Genomic DNA, 8,268 nt, shown 5'->3' with positions numbered 1-8,268 from the left:
CTTGGGGGTGTTGGAGGTATAGAGACCTCCTTCCTTCCTCTGTCTGCTGTCTGAATGCTTAGTGAACACCACCCTCTGCTGGGTCTGGGTGGTACAGATCTCATCCGGATACATGATGTGTTCAAATCCCTGAATAAAATGACTGCTAGATCCACAGATTGGTTGTACCGCAGTGTGTGTGTGTGTGTGTGTGTGTGTGTGTGTGTGTGTGTGTGTGTGTGTGTGTGTGTGTGCGTGCATGCGTGCATGCGTGCGTGCATGCCAGACAAATCAATCTTGAGTCTTCAATGTCAATGCCACACCCTGCGTTCAAGATTTCATGTTCACAGCACTGTCCTCTTGGTCTGCAGAGAGATCACATGCAAACTACCTAAAACATGGCTAAGGTGCTAATGCTAACCATAACACTGCGTGATAAAGACTTGGAAAAAACATTAGATACACTCTGTTCAATGCAGAATGAAGTTTGTCAAACTTTGTCTCCATCTACTGGGAGTTTTGGGAGAATCTCTAAAATAGACTTGTCCCACTCTTCCCAGCAACCTATTATAGCCTTTTTATTGCAAATATTGAGTATTTATTGCAAATACTCAAACCATTGCCTCTGACCTGAGGTAGGTGTGCTAGTGGTTGATGTAGACAAAGAGGCATTTCTATAGAATATGAAGACCTAGAATAAAACTCTAATTCTTGTATCTGTTTTGACACTAACAGTGATAGCTTCTACCTGCGATGTCATCAGAAAAAGTAGTGTTGAAGATTGTTCTGAGGCCTAAAGGACTGCAGGGACCTTTATAGCCCACAATGTGACACACTGCATAGTTCCATCCATGAACATACCGCCATGTTTCATTCTGTGAGATGTTGCTCCATCAATATATGACTGGACATATTATTAAAAATATATTGTACCACACACAGACCCACCGACAACATCAACACAGATGAATCACAATGACAGTAGGATCCAACCGCCCATTAAGTATCAACATATCCCTCAATATATTTAATCACTAAGGCCGGAAAGATTTACATTTCTGAAAACGTGCAGTGCCAAGCCTGTGTACGTTTGGGAGCTATTACAGATATATTTTCAGCAAAATTATGAATTATTAAGTTTATGGCCCTGTTAGACCACAAGTAAAAGAGGAATCTCACTGTCCACAACAGTACAGTATCTTCCCTTTCCTGTGAGTTTACGTCTACGGCGCTGCCAACTTGCCCTACAGTAGCTACAAATTTCAGCGGATTCCAGTAAGTAGCATTTGACAGCTTTCCTGGGCTTAACGGGAAATCTCCCGAAGGGGACGAAGATTATAACCTCTGCAAACCGCCGGTCAATGGAAAAGTCTTAATCCACTCATAGCCAACCACTCCCTGGTGTAATATTGGCTTCGAGAGATACGGAGGTGGCCGATTTTGACCAAAAGCAAATAAATTCTGCGAAGAAGAAATAAATGCCCCAGGGGAACAGGATGTGAGGGGTAGTAGGATATTTCAGGTCCCTCAGCCTGCTGCTCACTGGTAACTTTCCTTCCTAGGCTACTTGTTGCAATTGAATGCCAAAGGAACAAAGACTCAGTCATACGCATGTCGGTGAAAGTGAACTTCCATGGTCCATGGTATCTAGTATGGCGGCCCCTAGCTTCACTCAGTTTCGTCCCCCTGTTCAGGGCCCCACTCTATACTGACTATTGATCTAGTTTTAGGTTGTAAACAGAGGACACTTGGGGCTCAGTGGAAGGTCATACTGTACCCAGACAGCAATCCGATCAGGGCCATATACAGGCCAGATCTGGCACTTGTGGCTTAGTTCCGGCCCATGTATGGCCCAGATCCGCTTGCTATCTGGGTAGCAACTTATCCCACTTAAAGGTCTGCTGAAGGACAATTACACGACACTCCGACAGAGTCCCCTCGCAGGAGCTGCTGAGGAACTCGACGCCCCAGTGTGGCCGCTACGTCATAGTTCAAAGACGGCCTCTGACCAAACCGTCCCTTAATTCTCAACGAAAACACATGCAGTGAACTCATTTCACCGCAGCGAAATAAAACCAAACGGGAAGCCTTTCAAGTCCGACAGCTCGGCTTTATAGCAGGGCTTACTCTACCGACTGAAAATGTAATTTTCATCGCTGCGGCAGCTGAGGTAATGACTTGAGTGTGGCGTCTCCGCTGCCGGCTGTTGTCACCTCAGTCATGCACACAACAGACGGACGGACGAACGCGAACGGAGGTGACCGCGGATAAGAAATGGCAGAGGAGAAGAGGGAAACCGTAACCGTAGACAGCCGCAGACCAAGGTGCCCTTTGACCTCGTGTGGAAGAACCCAGAATGCTCTCTGCTGCTGTAGTTGTGTTGGAGTTCAGCTTCCCAGCAGGGGAGTCTGGGTCGGCAGTGGTGACAGTCTGTCCCGCGTCACCATGGAGAGGTCTACTTCCCTTTCGCATTGACCAAGGGGAAACCAGGGGCCGACAGACAGACAGATAAACCACAGGCACCCACACTCGCCTGAGTTGAAATAACGGTCATTTCTCACAGGAAGTCCAGCTCAATATGATGCTCCATCTCCGGGACACGACAAAGCAGGCTTTTCAACGATAGCTTTTCAAGCTCTCACAAACACAAGCATGGATTTCCCCTCGGGCCAGTTACAAGATGAGAGTGTGTCTTGCCTACAAATGTTTGCAGTCAAATTTGCATATTTCGTGATCCGTGTCCTTGTTCGTCTTGAAAGTAAGGGTGGCATTGGCCTAAACAGCTTCTATGAGAATCATTGTACAAGATATATGCAAAACAATACACAGTCCTTTTCAATATGTGTATTGCTACAGTAATTTACATTACCAAGCAACATCCACACACTGTTTGACGGTTAGCAACACCAGACTCTCTCTCTCCGATTGAGATGACAGGTTACTGTTGTGAAGTTGGTGGCCCAAACAAGCAGTGGGTAACGTATCCATCTAAACAGTCTTTTGTATGTGTGAGGCCCTGTATGGGCTCTCTCCCCACAGACACAACAACAAAGACCTGTGTTTGACAAGTAGCCTCATGCCAAACCTGAGGCCACACGGCAGACTAGGACACTCTGAACTGTTAGAGGACACACACACACACACACACACACACACACACACACACACACACACACACACACACACACACACACACACACACACACACACACACACACATACACGCTATACTGTAGATGAGACTGTTGTACCGATTGCTTTCTGGTACATCCAGAAAGAATACAGTATTTACTAGGGCTGCCCCCAACTAAAGATTTAGCTGCCCCTGTCCCTATGAACACTTGCATGCAACTTTGCAATTTTGTTATGTTAAATTAAATTTGCTAATGTTAAATTATGTTTTAATTATTTAGCATAATGGAATGATGAAATATTTGATCATTTTAGTCCATAAAACTATTGGATATCTAGAGCAGCCACTAACCACCTGGCATATGCTGCTCTAGATTTAGCCAGGCTTAAGTTAGAATTGAAGTTAAGTTAAGTTAGAATTAGCCTGCATGTTTCAGGTTATTAATCATGTTTGACGTCATTGAATGATATGCAAATGTTTATTTGCAAAGTTTGCATGTCACTTTCTTAGGGTCAAAATGATCCAAGTTCAAAATGATCCAGTTTGGATGATTTCCTGCCAGACATCGACATGTCTAATAATTGAACAGCTCCAGAATGGATTTTGAGTTGAGGGTTTTCTGTGACTAAGTGGAAAACCTGGCCAGCTAAGACTCTTCTTGTTGTGTCGACTAAAGTTTAGTTGAATATTGGGGGCAGCACTATAGGATAATCCTTGTCTAATCACTGTATAATCTTTGTCTATGCACTACCATGTACTAGGCATAAGAGCCAATGAGGAACTAGTTGATTAATAATAATAATTTAGTTTAAAAATGTTAAAAATGTTTAATGATGATTTCATTATAAGTTAAGGTTTAAAATGCACAATCTAGTAATGTATGAATGATCATTAATGATGGGGGGTGGGGGGTGGGAGGGATTTCCTGCCATATGGATATGATGTCATGGTCTAGTGCGGGTAGGTACGTGACTTTGGTCAGTTGAAGTCAGATATTAATGGAAACAACACCGTTTTTTGACTGGGCGTTTGACACTGTAATTTTATGTTTTCAGAAGTAGCCTAAACATAAAAAATGAAGTTATCTTGTCCTATCGTTTGCACTACAAATACTGTCTGCTACATTGATTATACCAAGTGATACATCTACAAAGAAAAATAAGTAAATGGATTGCCACTACAAGGCCAGTTCTGTAACGAGCCACCCTTACGTGTAGCGGTACAGGCTCTAGCAGTAGAAGAGTATATTTTATTGAGTATAATGTTGCACATTACAAGAAGTCTGGCCATGAAGTATGACAGTGTTGGGGAGTCGATTTGCTCAACTAATTGCTTCTTATCTGAAAATTATCTACAGTATCATCTCCATTTGAATAGAGACCCTTCCTTGTGCTCTGAGAAAGGCACAGACTGTTGTGACAAGAAGCATTTCTATGTAGTTTCTTTACACCGCAATATTAGTCCACCATTAGGCCTCACTAACAGTTGCCAAGCCATCAATGAAGATGTGTGAAAGTTCTAGAAGGCCTGCCTTGATATCAATACCTAATGTTTGATGTTATGATGATTAAACATGGAGAGACCTTGTATCACTGCCAAGACAGGAAACCACAATATCATATCTAAACATATCAGCCTGTATTGGAATAAGAACCTTGAACTGCCAAATGTCATGTACTTGTGTAAAGGTAAACACTGTGAATCAATGAAGGGCATGGTAGGAGAGAACGAGAGCTGGGTGAGAGTGAAAAGAGATACTTCCTTTAGCGTGGAGAAAACTCACTAACCTCTGCCTTATATGGGAGCCTACTGCTCTATGCAATAGCAGGCTTGAACAGAACTGCCTTGCTGTTCTCTTCTGACCAGTTGAAATATTCACAGCATGAAAAAGCAAAACACCATCGATCAGTCGATCAAAACAGGCGAGGGACCATGCCATGTGCATTGCTGAGATTCCGATGGATTTCTCAATGAACTCGGCCCTTGCTTTTTCAAGGGATTGTGTTCAGACGCCATCTCTCTTTGCCGTGTGTGTGCGTGTGTGTGTGTGTGTATATATGTGTGTACAGTATGTGTGTATGTGTATATGTGTGTGTGTGTGTGTGTGTGCGTGCATGCGTGTGTGTGTGTGAACAAAAGCAAGGCCTTTGAGTGTGGTTGAATGAGTAGGGGACGGAAACGTGGGCTGTTTGAACTGGGTGCAGAGCAAACACAGACAGTGCACTGGCCATTGTGTGGGAGAGAGAGAGAGGGGAACGGACAACCCACTAGCACGGCAAACACCCCCAGCTGTTCATACGGCTAGGAGAGGTGTGTGTGTGTGCGTGTGTGTGACCATGACTGTGGTCAGGTGCAAAGACGAGGCCACACCTTCAGTCAATGCACTCCGTTTAGCTTTTACAAGTTTGTAAACGCATGTGGACTGTCTGCACATTTTATGTTTCCGAAGTGTTTACCTAATGAAATTCTAGGGCATTAAAGTTTGTGCCTCGGCCTCCCAGATAATTCCCTGATATCGATCCATATGAAACAAAACAAAGCTTCATTCAGACGTTCATAGCCAATATGTCTGCCACCAAGTGACTCGGAGGCAAGCTGGTTGGGTTATTAAAGACGAAAGTACTTTACAGTATGTCCTTCTGTCTTGCAATAATATCAGAACTATGCAGAGCAACAAACGTCACCTCATGTCTCACTACTTTATGATTGTCTGTCTTTGTCATGTCATCTTTTTGAAAAACAAAACTGCAATTATCTAGATGAGCTGTTGCCATCTGACACACTGTAAAGTACATTATAACACACATTTTTCAGATGAAATCATGTCCAAAGTGCTAAATTACTATTTCTATGTCTGTTCTGAGCCATTTTCTCATATCCTCTGCTTTATTAACATAGAACTGAGGGATATTGCTTGTATTCTCTTCGCTGTACAGAATGTCTGAAGCCATGTGTCTATGTGGATTTTATTGCACATGTAAATTCTTCACCCCCATTCCCCGACCGGCAGAATGAATGCGGTTTATGTTTTTTGGTAACAGACGATCATTTTTTGTTTTGTTTTTGAATAATGAATTCACATATGACTGCATTTAGCCATTCTCCCTCTGTCTGCTATGAGATGAACCGGTCGCTCTCAATGGGCTGTACGAAAACACAATTAAACTGAAGCTCGATGCCGTCGTCCGTCTGACGCACAACCAACGTCCAGCCAACGTCCTGTCCTCATTCCATCTGACAAGCCCGTCCACAAAAGTGGTGGGATGGACTCTTGTCCCTCTGATTTCCATTGAAGCATCCGCATCCACATAGCTGCTACCCAGAATGCAATGCCCGAACTAAGCCTTCACATGGAATGAATCAGATTATTGATACATAATGACCGGATCTCAGAATGGATTAAGAAGGAGTACATTGTCTCTGCATGCGGTTGGCTTACATCTTGTATGGCTATGGAGACAATGGGGATTATGAAGGGAATTCTGGGGTTTTGCTATGACTGTCTCATAAATTGGCCAGTGTGTTTACTTTTTGTTGTGTCTGTTGTCTCGGGCTTTGTGGAGGACAAGTCACACAATAGAGACTAGACGTGGGTATAAGTCACGAGAGTGTCACCGTCTACAATCATGACCATCATGAGTCACCTCTCTGGGCCTTCTCTCCACCTCTGCAAGTATATGTGCGGGCATTTCTCCAGTCAAAATGCTCGTTAGTTGTTGAACACACACACACACGCACACGCACACGCACACACACCCAGTGACCCAGACACATGGCAGTAGCGCACACTAATCTCAGACATAAAGAGGTCCTCTCCAGATTGAAACTGGACCCTCTTCTTTCCTCTAAGCCACCGGGTCTTTCTGTGAATGTGCTCGTGAATAGAAGGGTTTTGGCGTTCAATCCCGCTCTGTCAGATCTGCGTAAATGGATCCCCCTGCGCTGCACTGTCTCTGAGCCTCTGCCTGACCAGGAAAACACACTTGACAGGTTGGCCAAGGGCCTCAGTGAGAAGTGAGCCCCTATTTAAAATAGCAACATCGCAAATTTATGTTTGAAACTTTAACATGAGAAAAACACCGACTCAGCTTTAGGTTGCCCAGATAGCAAGCGGATCTGGGCCATATACAGGCCAGATCTGGCCCTTGTGGCTTAGTTCTGGCCCATATATGGCCCAGATCTGCTTGCTATCTGGGTTTGCGATTCAAGCTTTCTCCAAGCTCCCAATGTGGCGTTGGGGCTCTGGCAAGCTGGGGGAACCCCCAGAAAACCTGCTTTCCATCGGTAGGGCATGGTGCAGCATTTCAGACCCCCCTAATCAGCCAGTGGAGATACATGTGGACACAGTTTGGCGGATCCACACACACACACAGACACACACACACACACAAACACATACACACACAGGCGGCCCCCTCGGGGTGGGGGGGTGAATATCAGTCGGAGAATGAATCAGGCCGCACCCTTTGCCGCCATCCACAGCTGTGCCTGATCGGAATGAAGAAAGGTCAAACCCATTGGTCAGGTAAGGAAGCCCTGTCCTGTGTATCTGACCTTTGACCTCTGGGTGGTGAGAACCTCCCACTAGTTTATGTACGAGGAGACATCCAACTATTCATTTTCTTAGGTCACTGCCCCCTCTCTCACTCTCATTCAGTCACGATCTCTCTGTCTCAGTCCATCTCTTTCTCTCTCTCCTCCCGTCTTTTGATCTGTTTCTCTTCCTCTCTCCCTACCCCTCTCTCTCAATCTCTCAATCTCTCTCTATCCTGCGAATCTCGTCTCTGATAGCTTCTCCTAGCTCTCGTTGGGCCTCCTTTTCAGGGGTAGCCTCCTTTCACCAAAGCAACTATAACAAAATAACTCTGTGCCAAACTAAATCTTCCCTTAGCTAATGAAGGGAAGTGTTAACGCTAGGGGAGCAGAAAGATCTGGTGGAGCAGGGGCCGTTGGGGGGGGGGGTCGGGGGGCCGTTGGGGGTGGTTCTGCCTGCCTGGGGCCCTATGTAGATGTGGCGGAGCCCCAGACGGCTCTTCTCGGTTTGGCATGACCCACTCATTCATTTCACTGCACTGTTACAGACTCTTTCCAGCTGAACGGGCTCCTATGCAAACATAAGGGTGCACGGTGGGTTTTCTTATTTAGTTGTCGGTCAA

Source organism: Borostomias antarcticus (assembly GCF_949987555.1).
Source record: "Borostomias antarcticus genome assembly, chromosome: 16".
NCBI classification, from domain to species: domain Eukaryota; kingdom Metazoa; phylum Chordata; class Actinopteri; order Stomiiformes; family Stomiidae; genus Borostomias; species Borostomias antarcticus.
Note: the sequence above shows the minus strand (reverse complement) of the source record.